Raw genomic sequence first — 17,752 nt, 5'->3', positions numbered from 1 at the left:
ATTGTACCACCTGCACAGTGTACACCTGAAGCTACCCCAATTGCTGGTGTTGTTCTGGTCCTATACCACAGGCAGCTGCAGCAGTAACAGTCGGTGTACTGTGTCATCTGCACAGTGTACACCTGAAGCTACCCCAATTGCTGGTGTTGTTCTGGTCCTATACCACAGGCAGCTGCAGCAGTTACAGTCGGTGTATTGTATGCCCTGCACAGTGTATACCTGAAGCTACCCCAATTGCTGGTGTTGTTCTGGTCCTATACCACAGGCAGCTGCAGCAGTTACAGTCGGTGTATTGTGCCCCCTGCACAGTGTACACCTGAAGCTACTCCAATTGCTGGTGTTGTCCTGGTCCTATACCACAGGCAGCTGCAACAGTTACAGTCGGTGTATTGTGACCCCTGCACAGTGTACACCTGAAGCTACCCCAATTGCTGGTGTTGTTCTGGTCCTATACCACAGGCAGCTGCAGCAGTAACAGTCGGTGTACTGTGTCATCTGCTCTCCACCGGCATGTGGAAGGCAATGTCCATGCCTCTCTGGACAGAGCAGTCAGTGGTAAGGTGCATATTACCGCTGACTCATGGTCCAGCCGGCATGGACAGGGACGTTACCTATCTTTCACGGCGCATTGGGTGACTCTTCGGGCAGCTGGGAAGGATGCAGGACAAGGTGCAGTAGTGTTGGAGGTTGTTCCACCACCACACCTCCAAAATGCTTCTACTGGTTGTGACACACCTCTCTCCTCCACCCCCTCCTCTTCTTCTTCCATCATGGCTTCTTCCTGCGCTTTGTCCTCGGAACCAGCGGTGCTCCGTAGGATTCAAGGGGCTACGCAAGTACGCAGGCAAAAAGATGCCATGCTGTGCTTGCGCTGGTGTGCTTGGGGGACAGGAGCCACACTGGGGCACATATTCTGTCAGCTCTGCAGGGGCAGGCTGAGAGCTGATTGACGCCACGCCAGTTTAAGCCAGGAATGGTGGTTTTGCGACAATGGCACCAACCTCCTCTCCACCCTCTGACAAGGACAACTGACCCATGTGCCCTGTTTGGCTCACATCTTTAACTTGGTGGTGCAGCAGTTCTTGGGCAGGTACCCGGGCTTATAGGATGTCCTGTGGAAGGCCAGGAAAGTCTGTGTGCATTTCCGCCAGTTATATAATGCCAGTGCTCGGCTGGCTGAGCTCCAAAAGGAATTGAACCTGCCCAAGAACCGCCTAATCTGTGACATGCCCACCAGGTGGAACTCAACGTTGGCCATGCTGCAGTGGCTGCACATGCAGCAGAGGGCCATCAGCGAGTACCTGTGCGACTACGGCACCAGGACAGGGTCAGGGGAGCTTGTTTTTTTTTCCCACGCCAGTGGGCCATGATCAGGGATGCATGCACTGTCCTGTCACCATTTGAGGAGGCCATGAGGCTGGTGAGCAGTGACAGTGCATGCATCAGTGACACTGTACCTCTTGTCCACCTGTTGGAGCACACGCTGCACGGAATAATGGACAGGGCACTTGAGGCAGAACAGAGGCAGGAAGAGGAGGACTTCCTTGCCTCTCAAGGCCCCCTTTATCCAGACAGTGTTCCTGCTGTCCCGCTGATCAAACAGGAAGAGGACGAGGAGGACGAGGAGGAGGAGGTGGATTGTGTCAGCATGGAGGAGGAGCCTGGTACTCAGCATCAGAAGCAGTCTTTTAGGGATGATTTACAGTCCCAAGAAACCCATGGACTTGTACGTGGCTGGGAGGAGGTGGCTGTGGATAATGTCATCCTTAGTGACCCAGAGGACTCTGGACTGAATGCCTCAGCTAACCTACGCTGCATGGCCTCCCTGATCCTGCAAAGCCTGCAAAAGGATCCTCGTATTCTTCGGATCAAGGAGAGGGATCATTACTGGCTGGCAACTCTCCTTGATCCACAGTACAAGGGTAAGGTTTCGGACCTTATCTTGCCGTCACAGAGAGAGCAGAGGATGAGACATCTCCGGGAGGCCTTGCAGAAAGGTCTGTGCAACGCGTTCCCAGAGACTGGGAGGTTACAAATTCCTGGTCCTGAACATTGTGTTGCTGAGGCTAGAATATTTCATTTTTTTTTCACTTTAAGTGTCATTAAAATCAGTGCTCCAGAAAAACGCCTGTTTTTAAAACTTGTTTTTGCATTGATACATGTCCCCTGGGGCAGGAGCCGGGTCCCCAAACCCTTTTAAGGACAATAACTTTGCATATTAGCCATTAAAATTAGCACTTTTTATTTCGAACGTTCGAGTCCCATAGACTTCAATGGGGTTCTAAAGTTCGTACGAATTTTCGGTCCGTTCGAAAGTTCTGGTGCGAACCGAACCGGGGGATGTTCGGCTCATCCCTAGTCCTCGCTGAGGTCTTCCTGTGTATGAAAAAGGGACATAGTTTTAGTATTTTTTTTCATCAAACACATACAATTTTCAGCTCATGACTGTTGCAAATTTAATGTTACTAAATAGAAAAGACTATCATTCTGAGCCCAGCATTTTTCATTCTTGTCACAATCATTTTTGGCCACTACTGTCTATTGATATGTGAACCACTTTTTGTTAAATCATTAATTTATTATCAATAATAACATCTAGTTAACAACCATCATTTTCACATAAAAAATATGTATAAAAATCCTATACCTGGCTCCAACTGGGCTCCTCAATCTCTCCCTGGATGGAAGGCCCAGGTTGGTCCACGGAAGCCTCAGCTGGGGTTGAGGGAAGGCTGGATGGAAGGGTGGAGGGAAGGGGTGCCGGAAGAGTTAAAAGCGGTTCCCTGCCCTCAATCTGGTCATCAAGAAAACGCATCCTGTTGTAGTACCACAGACTGGGTACATACACTAATCTGCTGCTGCTCCTGACCTCAGGGACTGCTTGACCTTCTGATACTATAGCCTTCAAAATTAGCATTTTTGATTTTGAACGTTCGAGTCCCATAGACTTTAACAGGGTTCTAAAGTCACAAGGTGTGTGCCGTGATGTAACGCGTAGGACGCAAAACCGGACGTAAACACCACATGCCGGAAGTCGTTACGACAGAGCGGAAAGTGGATGCCGCCGACCGGAAGTAACGTAAGAAGTTGCGTGGAATGCCGATACACTCTGAGTCTGGCCTACTTTTAGCTACTTACATGTAAGCAGCCATTTTTTATTAATAAAATTCATGTTATTTGGGTAATGCACTATTGGAGACCCATTTATTTTACATGTGGATACTATTATGGAGCTTAAGCGGCTATTCATCTCCCATATCTAACCTATATTGCTGGATTGATTGACCTACATTTACGGAAGTGGGGATAAGATTGGTGTATTTCATGAGAGCGCTTTTCCCAAGCCTATGAAGTAAGGGCTCTGAGAGCACTTTATAGGATTCACAACGCAGCTTGAATCACAGTAATTGGGAGTGAATTTTTTGGCACAGAATTTGGTTGCACTTTATAAGATTTGTATTTTGCATGATTGCTAGCACTTTATTTTTACCTACAGTGGAGTGCACTTTATGAATTCACCCTACCACTTTACTATATTGGATGCATTGCAGTATTATCACAATTAGGAGTGCAATTTATATAGTTGATATTATATTGGATCATTGTATGCACTTTATTGCTAATGCACTTTATTATTTTTATTATGTTCTAAGTAATGTTTTTTGCTATATATTTGGTTAATTAGCATTTTGAACAGTAATTAGATCACAAAGGTTATGTGCTAAGTCACGTACATTTTATGTATTCAGCTTTTCTTATGGGAGTAGCACTATACCTGCAGGGACAGATTTTGGGTAAGGTGAACTAAACCTTTAAAGGGTATCTAATGACATTTCTTTTGTTTTGGATAGATTGATAAAAGGTTAGAAGTCTTGTCAGGTTTTATTATATTTTTGTTGGATGTGTTCTTGCTTGAAAGATTCAACCTATTTACCCTGGTGACTGCCTGGTGATGAACTTGGGTTTGGGCTTGGGTTCTGTCCAACCCCGGATGTTAGCTGTCAATGCTGGGCCAATGAGCTGCAGGTGGGAGGTTTCTCATGATATGCTCATGATATCAATGCCCAAATATGGGCACATTGGACTAGCAATGGCAACAAACATCTGAGTTGAGGCCTAACCTTAATGGTGACCCCTGCCTTCAATTCTCAGAGTGAGGGAAGATCGAAAATTTTAAGTTGTAACCAGAAGTGGAATAGAGGCAAAATCTTCTGGTGGGGTCATTTGTTTTAGTGACTACTGCAGAAAATGGTAGGACGAGTAGGGGGATATACTTTTATTCATAGCCCATTCACATCTACTGAACCAGCCAATTTTTGGTACGTGTGTATCGGGCTTAAGATCTGGTCCTCTCACCTGCTGGAGCTATGATGCGTGTCCGAGCTGTGTAAATATCAGGACTAGATGGATAGGAAAACAAATCCTTTGGCAGGAAAAACAGCTCTCATCTATGTATTTCAGTGTTTAACTGTTTACCTGGAGTTCAGCTTTATGAATAAGTGTACCTTAATGTACACTTACTGTGTCCAGTCTTCCTAGCCCCCTGATTAAAAGTATATCCCCCTACTTTATCTTAGCTGTATACTAAACTAAATCAGACAGCCGTGGATCTCCACAATGTTTACAGCCTGCAGGTGAAATCGGTGCTGGGAAAAGGCAATTTGGTGCCCAGGGCAAAGATGGCAAACTGCGCCCCCCCCCCTTTTTTTAAGAAAGAATCAATGTTGCTTCAAAACATGAATACACTTTATTAGTATATTAAGGGACACTCTGATGGGCAAATTGTATGTTAAGGGGCACCCTGATGGTTACATTTTATATTAAGGGGCACTTAAAATCTGCCCATCAGAGTGCCCCTTACTACAAAATGTGCCCATCAGTGTTGCTCTTAAAATAAAATGTGCCCATCAGCGTGCCCCTTAACATAGAATAAAGGTCACACTGATGGGCACCTTTTATGTTAAGGGGCACGCTGATGGGCACATTTTATGTTAAGAGGCACACTGATGGGCACGTTTTATTTTAAGAGCAACACTGATGGGCACATTTTGTAGTAAGGGGCACTCTGATCTGATAGGTTTTTCCGACGGAGTTCCGACGGAATTCCGTTGAAATTATCTTGCGTACACACGTCACATCAAAGTCCAATCGTCAAGAACGTGGTGACGTACAACACATATGATGGGACTAGAAAAAGTTCAGTAGCCAGCAGATAATAGCTTCTGCCTCGTACTTGCTTCAGAGCATGTGTCGTCTTTGGTCCATCAGAACAGCATACGGATTTCCCGATAGGAATTGGTTCCGTCTGAAATATTTAAAACATGTTCTATTTCTAGGTCCGTCAGAATAAAAAAAAAAAAAAAAAGTCAGATGAGGCCCACACGCGATCGGAATATACGATGAAAAGCTTCTATCAGACTTTTTCTGTGGGACATTCCGTTCGTGTGTACGCAGCATAAGACTTCCATTGAGACATGTTCGTCTAAATATCTACAAACTAGTAAAACACAAAAATTGTTTCCTTTAAAGAATTGTAACTAACTTTTTATAAAAAAGAATTTAAATTGCTCAGCGAAACAAAATTTCTATTTTTATTATCCCTAATAATAAATACTTATTTCTTTGTGCATAGCATTGATTTTGTTCTTGCCTGAGTGGTAGGTATTACACAGAGAGTGATGGGGGTATGTAACCTTTACTTTGGCTATATGCTCTGGTCTTGGGTTTTGGTCATATTGGTATGCATGGTGACCCATGATTATGCTCTAAAGTGTCCCTGGTTTCCTTTATCTAATATTTGCAGTTTACTGTATACTATGAAGTACAAGTTCAGATGATTCCAGCATTTGGCAGTTAAATTTTATTTTGAGGAAATAATAAAACAATCAGAAATGCCAATTACAGGTGGACCAATATTTTATGTGACTACAAAAATACAGGTGCAGTGCTGATGTCATTGCAATAAATCTTGCTATGTGTTAATATTTTCCATATGTTGTACAATGGTTAACCTGTCAGATATGAATTACTGGAATCTTACTGGCATTGTCCCTTATGTTAGCTGCAAGGTATCCTTTAACACAGTGGCGGCTGGTGTTTTTTTATGTTGGGGGGCGGGGGTGGCAAGCAATTACACACCCCCCCAGCCTGTCCGTCCCTCCGCCCAATGTCTGCCGGTCAGCCCATCACATCTAGGTGGTGGGTGGTGAGCTGTGGGCAGAGGGCAGCAGCACCAGTGTCCTCTGCTCCAGCACAGCGGACCCAATCTAGGTGGCGGGTGGCATGCAGCTGCTCCGGTGTCTTCATTTGCAGCTCGGCCAGTTTCGCCATGCGCCTCCTCTCTCCTGCTAGGTGCTAGGCATCCAATAGGATCGCCTGACATTTTGGTCAATTGGGAAAGGTGTCTCTTGTGGGGGGGGAGGAGATTTAGTGTGAAAATAGCGAATATTACATAGTTACCTAGTACCTATGTGTGTGATTATATGTCAGTATTACATTGTATATCCCTGTATGCTGCGGTCGTTCAGGTGCTTATCTATTCGTTTTTTTTAAACTATCGATGCTCCCCGCTGAGACCACCGCCTGTGGAAGAGAATTCCACATCCTTGCCACTCTTACAGTAAAGAACCCTCTACGTAGTTTAAGGTTAAACCTTTTTTCTTCTAGTTTTAATGAGTGGCCACGTGTCTTATTAAACTTCCTTCCGTGAAAAGGTTTTATCCCTATTGTGGGGTCACCAGCAGACATGGGCGCCTTCAAAAATTTTTTTCTTTCGTTACGTACAAAAAAAAAATCGTAATTCGTGTACGAAATTCAATTCGTATTCGTACGAAATACAAATTGCCGTTAGGTTCGTTATGATGAATTTATCATTATGAGGGGTCCCCACCATCTCTGTGCTGAGTTCCCACGTCTGTACACCTGCTGTGTCCATTATGAGAGGTTCCCACCATCCCTGTGCTGTGCTGACTTCCTGGGTTTTTAACCTTTAGTTTCGTTAACTTTTCGTAAAAATAACAAAAGTTTGTTATGATGAATTTACCATTATGAGGGGTTCCCACCATCCCTGTGATGTGCTGACTTCTTGGGTTTTTAACTTTTAGGTTTGTTAACTTTTTCGTAACAATTACAAATGTTTGTTATGATGAATTTATCATTATGAGGGGTGCCCACCATCTCTGTGCTGGGTTCCCAGGTCTGTACACCTGCTGTGTCCATTATGAGAGGTTCCCACCATCCCTGTGCTGAGTTCCCGGGTGTGAGTGTACACCCGCTGTGCCCATTATGAGGGGTTCCCACCATCCCTGTGCTGTGCTGACTTCCTCTGATTGGTGAACAAAACACCAGTCATGTTTCTGTTCATTTGGATCTGAAATTCATTAACGAAATTTTGTATTTCGTATGAAATTCGTAAGCACAGAAATTCCAATAGGGTTCCCACCATCCATGTGCAGAGTTCCCAGGTCTGTACACCCGCTGTGTGTCCATTATGAGGGGTTCCCACCATCCCTGTGCTGAGTCCCCGGGTCTGAGTGTACACCCACTGTGCCCATTATGAGGGGTTCCCACCATCACTGTGCTGTGCTGACTTCCTCTGATGGGTGAACAAAACACCAGTCATGTTTCTGTTAATTTGGATCCGAAATTCGTTAACAAAATTTCGTATTTCATATGAAATTCGTAAGCATAGAAATTCCCATAGGGTTCCCACCATCCATGTGCTGACTTCCTGGGGTTTTAACTTTTAGGTTCATTAACTTTTCGTAACAATTACGAATTTTTGTTATGATGAATTTATCATTATGAGGGGTTCCCACCATCCCTGTGCTGACTTCCTGGGTTTTTAACTTGAAGGTTTGTTAACTTTTCGTAACAATTACCAATTTTCGTTATGAATTTGGACGTTTTGTACGAAACTAATTGCACATGTCTAATCACCAGTATATATTTGTAAATTGAAATCATATTCCCTCTCAAGCGTCTTTTCTCCAGAGAGAATAAGTTCAGTGCTCGCAACCTTTCCTCATAACCAGTGGCGTCACTAGGGGGTGGCTTTTGGGGCGATAGCCCCGAGTCTCTGCAGGGGTCCCCAAGGGGAGGGGAGGCTCTCTGGGGACCCTGATATAAGTGGGGGGCTCTCTGAGGACCCTGATTTTAAGGGGGGAGGCTCTCTGGGGACCCTGATTTTAAGGGGTAAGCTCTCTGGGGACCCTGATTTAAGTGGGAGGTTCTCTGGGGACCCTAATGTAAGGGGGGCTCGCTAAGAACCCTTGTGTATGTGGGGGGCTCTCTGGGGACCCTGATGCAAGAAGGAGGCTTTCTGGAGACTCTGATGTAAGGTAGAGGCTCTCTGGGGACCCTGATGTAAGGGGGGCTCTCTTGGGACCGTGATGTAAGGGGTGCTCTCTGGGGACTCTGATGTAAGTGGGGGGCTCTCTGGGGATATATACACACACAGACACATACATTACTGTATATACATGTGTATGCCTGCCCAAGTGTATGACTTTCTTTACTATGCTGCTATGGGCTCTAGCCCCAGATCTTTTGTTGACCTAGCAACGCCCCTGCTCATAACTAATATTCTCCAGACCCTTTATTAGCTTTGTTTCCCTTCTTTGGACTCTCTCAATTTCCAGTACATCCTTCCTGAGGACTGGTGCCCAGAACTGGACAGCATACTCCAGGTGCGGCCAGACCAGAGTCTTGTAGGGTGGGAGAATTATCGCTTTATCCCTGGAGTTAATCCCTTTATTAATGCATGCCAATATTCTGTTTGCTTTGTTAGCAGCAGCTTGGCATTGCATGGCATATACTAGGACCCCCAGGTCCTTTTCCATTCTAGATTCCCACAGAGGTTCTCCCCCAGTGTATAGATTGCATTCATATTTTTGCCATCCAAATGCATTATCTTAAATTTTCCTACATTAAGGCTAGTTTTATACTGAGGCACTTTACAGGCGCTATAAGTGTTAAAAATAACGCCTGCAAATCGCTTCTCCTCGCCCGAGGGCTTTCACACTGGAGCGGTGCACTGGCAGGATGCTCAAAAAAGTCCTGCAAGCAGCATCTTTGAGGCACTGTAGGAGCGGTGTATACACTGCTCCGAAAGCGCCTCTGCCTACTGAAATCAATAGGCTTTCACGCCGACCCCCGGGTGCTGTGAAAGTGAAAGTGCCCTTAGCGTAAGGTGACCAGATTTTTTAAATAAAATCCAGGGACATACTTTTTTTTTTTTTTACTAATAATGGCAGCAGTCAGCGACTCATAGCGGGACTGCGATATTGCGGTGGACAAATCGGACACTAATGCCACATACACACGACTGGTTTTCCCTTTGGAATAAACTCAGAAGGTTTTTCCGACAGAGTTCAGATGGAGTTCCACTGAAACTGTCTTGCCTACACACAATCACACCAAAGTCTAGAACGCGGTGATGTACAACACATACGACAGGACTAGAAAAAGGAAGTTTAATAGCCAGTAGCCAATAGTTTCAGTCTCATACTTGCTTCAGAGCATGTGTCCTTTTTGGTCCGTTGCAACAGCATACAGACGAGCAGTTTTCCCGATAGGAATTGGTTCCATCGGAAATATTTAGAACATGTTCTATTTCTAGGTCCGTCAGAATTTTCGAAAAAAAAAGTCAGATGAGGCATACACATGATCGGAATATCCAATGAAAAGATTCTGTCTGACATTCCGCTTGTGAGTACGTGGCATTAGTGACACTTTTGATGGGTGACTTTTCAATGGGTTAAATGTGTGCATGACAATTTTTTTCTCACTGTGGGGGAGGTGTTTTTACTAAGGGAAGACATGGATCCCTGTACCTGCTTTCCTGTACCTGCAGGAACACAGGATCAATGTCTTCCACACTGACAGAATGGTGAACTGCCTTGTTTACATAGGCAGACCACTAGGCGAGTCTGCCAGATCTGCTGATTGGCTCTGATACCAAGAAATGCAGGATCACGTATATACATGTCACTCGGCTGCCTCTCTCTGCCCGTTGCCACCTCAGACTGCCTCACAGCCTCTCAGGTGTCACTCTCCGGGCCCCAGCTACTACTGGGTGGGGAGCGGAGGAAAATGACTCTGCCAGGGAAGGCAAGGCGATATGCAGGCAGACGGATGGCCGGGATTTGAGCCAAGGCAGAAGAACATGTGAGCGGAGCTGAATGGGCATGTGCCGGAAACTGAAGAAATAGTCCATCCGCTCTGACCAGCCCATCATCATCAGAAAGGGACACATATAAGGGAAAAAATACACCCCCCCTAAGCTAGTAGGAGCGGGGGTGTGTAATTCAGATTTTTTTTTTATTCTGCACTGACTGTCTTTGAAAATTGCCCCAGCTCCTGTTGAAGTCAAATCCGGGGACAAAACCAGGGACAGAATTGGTCCGGGGACAGTGTCCTCAATCCGGGGACTGTCCCCTGAAACCGGCGACATCTGGTCACCCTACCTTAGCGGCGCTTACTGTAGTTTTTGCTGCACTTTTCGGGCACTGGCGTGACGATTTTAACCCCCGCAAATGGTCGAAAAAGGGTTAAAAGCGCCGGAAAGGCGGTGCTTTGGCAGTGCTGGCAAAGTGGCGCTTCGGCAGCGCTGTCTATTAATTTCAATGGGTGGGGCGCTTTAGGAGCAGTGTATTCAAAGAAGCTGCTAGCAGGACTTTTTTGGATGTCCTGCCAGCGCACTACTCCAGTGTGAAAGCCCTTGGGGGCGCTTAACAGGTGGTTTGCAGGCGTTATTTTTAGTGCTATAGCGCCTGTAAAGTGCCTCAATGTAAAAGGGGTCTAAACCTCATTTGCCATGTGGTTGCCTACCCCATTAATTTGTTCAGATCTTCTTGAAGGGTTCCACATCCTGTGGGGAAGTTATTGCCTTGCTTAGCTTATTCATTCGCTATTGTCACACAACCGGGTGGGATTGGGGAGCAGGGCACTGTGCCCCTGAGCCCACCCTTTTTGAAGCCTATTAGAGCCTCTGGCTCTAATCACATGCTTCAAAAAAACACAGCCCTCCAACTGGAATCCATAGTCTGGTGCCCTGTAACACCTATCACAACACATCAGGTATCATATTGGCAAACAGATTGGAAATGCTCATGAGTGTCCCCTAAAGTGGAATTAAACTTGTTTTTTTTTTTAATTGAACCCCCAGAGCTGTTAGCCATAATGTATTGACTTACCTGTCAAATGATTTTGCCTTTAGCATTGTGCTGTCATAGGATCTCTCTTTTGCCATAAAAATCCTACCTGGCAGCAGTTTAATTATTATTATTATTATTCAGGATTTATATAGCGCCAGCAATTTACGCAGCACTTTATAATATAAAAAGGAGACAATACAGTTACAATACAATAAAATACAAGAGGATTAAGAGGGCCCTGCTCAGAAGAGCTTACAATCTAATAGGGTGGGACAGGTGGTACAAAAGGTTATAACTGTCGGGAATGAGCTGATGGAAGTGGTAGGAGATTAGTTGGAGACATGATAGGCTTCCCTGAAGAGATGAGTTTTCAGGGATCGCCTGAAGGTAGCAAGAGTAGGGGATAGCCAGACCAGTGGAGGTAGCGAGTTCCAGAGGATGGGAGAGGCTCTGGAGAAATCCTGGAGACGAGCATGGGAGGAGGATATTTGGAGACAAGATTGGTGATGTAGCTCGGGGCAGAGTTGTGAATGGCTTTGTATGTTGGGGTTAGTATTTTGAATTTAATTCGCTGGGTGATTGGGAGCCAGTGTAGGGATTGGAGGAGAGGGTTGGCAGACACTGAGCGGTTGGTAAGGTGGATAAGTCTGGCGGCAGCATTCATAATAGACTGAAGAGGAGAGGTCAACAAGAAGGGAGTTGCAATAGTCAAGGTGAGAGATAACAAGGGAGTGAATGAGGAGCTTGGCAGTTTCATTTGTTAAAAATGGGCGAATTTTAGAGATGTTATGGAGGTAAATTCTACAAACTTTTGACAATGATTGGATTCGAGGCTGAAATGACAAGTCAGAGTCTAGGATTACACAGTACCCTGGCGTGAGGGGAGGGCCTGATGGTTGCATTGTTGATTTTGATGGAAAAGTCATGGAGGGGGGCATGTGCAGGGGGGAATATTAATAGCTCAATAGAACTCAAGATAAACAGCTAAATACACAAACAAAATATCTGAACTGATTTATATAAAAAAATACTTGCGAGCTGCTACGCGATGATCTATAGTGAATCGCACACACCTAAGGGAAGGGCTTTCTGACGTCACGACGCATATCTATGCATGTTGCTTTTGAGCATTTCTGAACTGCTTTCCAATTTTTTTACCGTGATTTTTATGCTTTTTTGTGTGGAAAATTTGTCGTTGAGTAGATTCAAAAATGCAACTATATATTGACAAAAATGCAGTAAAAACACACTACATGCTTTTCTGCAGCTTCTCCATTGAAGTCTATTGAACCAAAGAAAGCAAAAAAAAAAAGCAACGTTTTGTTTTTAAAAAAGTACATGACCCATTCCAAAAATGCATTGATGTGAACGTGTTCCATAGGAACCCATGTTAACAAAATGCCCTGTGTTTCTGCAAAAACCTTAAAACACTGCAGAAATATAGAGTGGACATTCAGGGTATAAAAGCTTGGCTGGTACAGGATTCCTGTGAAATAAAACGTATCTAAACCCAAAACCAAAAAGTGATAGTGTTGCAACACACCTTTCTTTAGTTTTGGTGGCTGCATTCACACTTTTTTTCTATTTATTTTAAAGCGGAAAGTGGAAATTCCACTTTAAGGACTCCTCGCTCCCTAAGACCCCTTTCACTCCGAGGGCGTTTTGCAAGCGCTGTAGAGTTAGAAATAGCGCCTGCAATCTGCCCTCAAACTGCTACTACATTCATTCCAGTGTGAAAGCCTGAGGGCTTTCACATTGGAGCGGTGCGCTGGCAGGACGTTAGGAAAATTCCTGCTAGCAGCTTTTTTGGAGCAGTGAAGGAGCGCTGTGTTTACCGCTCCTCCACCGCTGCTCCCTATTGAAATCAATGGGGCAGCGATGCACTACTGCCGGCAAAACGCAACTATTGCAGCGTATTGTGGGCGGTTTTAACCCATTCTCGGCCGCTAGAGAGGGTAAAAGCACCCGCTAGCGGCCGAAATGCGCTGCAAATCCGACGGTAAAACGCAGCTAAAAATAGCGGCGTTTTACCGCCGACGCTATGGGCACGGCAGTGTGAAAGGGGTCTTACATGCCACATTTGGCATGTCCTTTTTTGGTGTTAGTTAGTTTTGACAGGTACCTGCTCCCACTTCTGCTCAGGCCGCCTAGGTGACTCACGCTGAAGTTCTCCTCTCCCCCTCCCTCCCTGCTATGTTTTTGGACAAATCACAGGTCCCTGAAGAGTGCCCGGCCATTGAGGAGGCGCCGCGCAACTCATGCATGCACAGTGTGCACCCGGCTGTGAAGCCCCAAGCACAGCCGGGTGCCCACACCTGTTTGCCACCCCAAAAAAATTAGCACTGGCCACCACCGTTGACAACCATACTGAGCAGCGTTGTCACTCTAGGACAGAGAGCATATTAGGACTGCAGAACACACCCCTCTCTTCTCTATAACAGAAAGAGGTATTTTGTAGTCCAGAGAGATAGCAGAAAACAGTGCTAACTGGTAACAGTCCAAAGAGTAAAAGAATTAAGCAGCTCACGAGCTTTCACAATTTGTAGCAGGTTGGTTTTTAGCTATTTTTAGATAACTTGATTAAAACATTTTCAATAGTATATTTAACGAAACAAAAGGGATCAAATAAGAGACATTGCTTTCTAAAGTTTGCATATACCTTAAATAACAATCTGGGGATTTTATATTTCTTTACTCTGAAAATTGCTAGAGATAATGATAACTTTAGTGCCTTCATATTCTGTGCTTAGAAGAAGCAACATGTAAGCAGAGCGTGCAGGAGGGGGAGGGTTAATTGTATCACCATTGATTCACCAGGGAAAGGAAGGGATATGTCATCTCCAAGTTGGGAAAAGCAGAGAGGTTTCCGGATGAGTCATTGTTCAGAGGTTACCCAGTGGCTCCTCCTTGGCCTTTATCTTGGATCAAATAGTCCAAAAGGATGGGGTGCCCTCTGCTGGAAGTACCCGCCATTATTTATTATACAACAACACTGCTGTGTACTGTACGTGTTTGTAGTGACACGATATTACAGAGGTCTTAGGCTGGATTCACACCTACGCATTTTTTGTGCTTTCTGCATTTTGCAGATTTGTACTACAGAACGTGTTCCATAGGAAACCATGTTAAATTAACTGTAGTACAAATCTGCAAAATGCAAAAAGCACTAAAAATGCGTAGGTGTGAATGCAGCTTTACTGTGCATCTGTAACAAGCTCCGTCCCATATGTGGTTGTAGTGGCTGACCTAACTGCTGTGGTGTAATCATGTTTTCATTTACAGAGAGTCAAATTCTCCTGCCACAGAAGCTGCTTTAAATAGGTCATTGTGCTAGTCTACCACTGTTCTATTTGTTTTCATACAGTGACCTTGAGTTGTAACTACAAACTCTCATGATATCCCCAGTGAAGAGCATTACAGTAAATTGGTCAGTAGACATGAAAAAAATGAAGCTCATCTCCAGGGAAAGTTAATCTGCTACCTCCACCCTGGAAGGGTTAAATGTGCCTTTAGGTCTAAGCCCTTGTACACACGGTCGGAGATTCCGACGGAATGTTTCCTATCGGAGTGTTTTGTCGGATATTCTGACTGTGTGTGGTCTGCATCGGACTGTTTCCGTCGGAATATCCGACGGACCAACTTTTCCAACTTGCCGGTAAAATTTTCCGACAAAATGCTCCGATCGGACATACTCCGATCATGTGTAGCCTACTCCAACGGACAAAGTGCCACGCATGCTCAGATCAAATTCCTAGACCAGAGCTATTGGCTACTAGCCTGAACATAGTCCCGTCGTAACGAAATAACGTCATCACGTTATGTACAATCGGATTTTCCGACAACTTCGTCCATCCGTGTGTATGCAACATCACTTCCGGACCTCTTCCGGAATTAATCCGTCAGAATTACTCCGATGGATTTGGTTTTTGGAATCTCCGACCGTGTGTACAAGGGCTAAGGGATCTCAAAGAGCAGTTCTACTTACCTGATCCTCTGCCACCCCAGCAACTGGCACTCTCCTGTACTCCCTTATTCTCCAGGAGTGGACTTCTCCTCAGCGTCCTTATGTCCAGTGCAGAGATTTCGGCTCTGCATTGGATTTGATGCCATAACATAGCTCCCAACTGTCCCTGATTTTGAGGGACTGTCCCTGATTTGGAGCAATGTCTCTCTGTCCCAATTTCATCCTCATTTGTCCCTCATTTTGGTCTGATCTATATAGTTGTATATAAAATGCACTTTTTATATTTCAAAAAGTGTGTCCCAGTGCTAAACCTTTAATCCAATTTCTAACTTGCTGCATTTGTAAATTTTAAAAGCCAATATAAAGGAATAGTAGTGGTAAAAAAAAAAGCCCTTGTGGATTTAATTAACCTTTTTTTGGGTTATTTCTCCTTTAAGGGGCTATAGCAGGGGTGTGTCCTATGCCTACATACATTTGCTAGTAGGTGTCCCTCATTCCCATCTCAGAATGTTGGGAGGTATGCCATAAGGAGACATCCGACCGCAGGAGCATGGGTAAGAAGAGGCTGCTTGGACCAGTCTTACAGCTTGGAGGAAGGCGAGGATAAGGTAAGTAAAGGATCATCTCTAATGAGTTGCGCTGATTAATGTCCATAATAAATCAAATAAATATCAAAAAATTTAATAAAATAAAATCCACATGTGATGAAATTGTAAGGTCCTTGATTGAAATTCATCATCATCCACCACCGTAAAAATATGGTTCTCAGTGACACCGCCACCACCAAAAGCAGAAAAGCTTGCTTACCAGCTCACATTGACCTTGTATTACAGGTGGTCAATCACGCGTATGGTTTAATACCCAGCCAGGGCCTTTACAGCATATAAGGGCCCTCCTATGATCAATGTTCTTGGCAACAATGTCATAGGGGTATCCCAGAGCACAAGAAAAGCTCCACATAGCATAAAATTGTTAGTACTTTATCGCACAAATCATTAATGATTACACTTACATTGTATCGGTGTCTAAATCGCTTTAAAAACAGAAGCGCCAGCGGACACATAAACAACAACCCATCCTTCTGTGTTTACACGATTGGGGTAACCTCAGAGCATCACTTTTCCCTACACATTTCGTCATATGTTCACATCTTCCGGGGTAAAGGTAAGTAAAGTAAAGGACAGAAACATAAAAAAGATTTTAACCCTTGCAGTGGGGCCCACTGCAGTGGAGCTCTTTTTTTCCCCCTGAAATTCTCCTTTATTCTTACAAGAACACAGCATTTGGAACCACAGTGCACAGAGAAGGACTCCCCAACCTACATACCCAGAAGTGACAGACATGAGCTGCAGCATAGTGTCAATGATGTAAAGGTAGGACATACTGTCATTTTTTTCAGCGCAGAGTTTTGCGGTGCACTACACTGCATGAAGTGCATTGCAGAGGATAAGGATGAACAAAATGTGACATTCCAATTAAGTTGAAAAAAGGTAAACAATGTAAAATCCTTAACATACTCATAACAAGCATTAAAAGGGCTTGAAAGCATATCTAAAAGCAAAAAACAAAAATGCAATATTTTGAAGTCCTTAAGCAGGCCATAGGCAGTTCAAATCAAGATTCAAACCATTGGATAGATCAGCTTGAGTACAACCAGCCTGTCAGATTTTACATGCGATTATTGCCAGTGACTGTTATAGCTGCTAGCAATAATCACTGTGTTCTCCTGACGGGGACGGCTTCCGGAGGGATTCCCTTGTTAACACTGTCCGTGGTTGCAGGAAGGAAGGTCGCTCCATCTATGGCTGGCCCAGTGGCTGCTATAATCGTTTTTTTGTTCAACGTTTTTCCATTGTAACATACCCCTCTATTTCAGAACAACAGAAAAAAAGAGAAGGCTTTGAACCCCACACCTCTCCTATTGTCCATTAAACAGAGGAGCATAGTTCTGTAGTGCTCAGAAAACAATGTAAACAATCTAAGATTTGCGGCAAGATTAGCAGGTATTTTGTGAATTTGGCAAAATAGATTTAGCAAAACACTTTTTTTCAATTTTATATTTAACCACTTTCAGACCGGACCATTTTGCTGGTAAATGACCAGAGGTCTTTTTACACTTTGGCACTGCGCTGCTTTAACTGGTAATTGCGCGGTCATGCAATGTTGTACCCAAACAAAATTTGCGTCCTTTTCTTCCCACAAATAGAGCTTTCTTTTGATGGTATTTGATTGCCTCTGCGATTTTTATTTTTTGCGATATAAACGTAAAAAGACCGCAAATTTTGAAAAAAAATGATATTTTCTACTTTTTGTTATTAGAAAAATCCAATAAACTCAATTTTAGTCATACATTTAGGCCAAAATGTATTCAGCCACATGTCTTTGGTAAAAAAAAAGTCAATAATTGTATATTTATTGGTTTGCGCAAAAGTTGTCACATCTACAAACTAAGGTACGTTTTCTGGAATTTACGCAGCTTTTAGTTTACGACTGCCTATCTCATTTCTTGAGGTGCTAAAATGGCAGGGCAGTACAAAACCCCCCCAAATGACCCCATTTTGGAAAGTAGACCCCCTAAGGAAATTGATAAGAGGCATGTTGAGCCCATGGAATATTTTATTTTTTTGCCTCA

At 44.2% G+C, this 17,752-nt stretch overlaps 1 long non-coding RNA gene across 1 annotated transcript; it reads right to left on the bottom strand.

Annotated features, from left to right (window-relative positions):
* Window positions 1-2,218: 2,218 nt before the first annotated feature.
* Window positions 2,219-14,057, bottom strand: LOC143960979 (uncharacterized). Its single transcript, XR_013270391.1, has 2 exons — window positions 13,888-14,057; window positions 2,219-2,376 (listed from the first exon to the last, which is right to left on the bottom strand). It is a non-coding gene; the product is annotated as an uncharacterized LOC143960979 (long non-coding RNA).
* Window positions 14,058-17,752: the final 3,695 nt, after the last annotated feature.

Source organism: Lithobates pipiens, unplaced genomic scaffold (genome assembly GCF_037356315.1).
Source record: "Lithobates pipiens isolate NorthernLeopardFrog02 unplaced genomic scaffold, aLitPip1_a1.2 Scaffold_8, whole genome shotgun sequence".
Lineage (NCBI taxonomy): Eukaryota > Metazoa > Chordata > Amphibia > Anura > Ranidae > Lithobates > Lithobates pipiens.
This window is presented reverse-complemented; position numbering and strand designations above follow the sequence as displayed.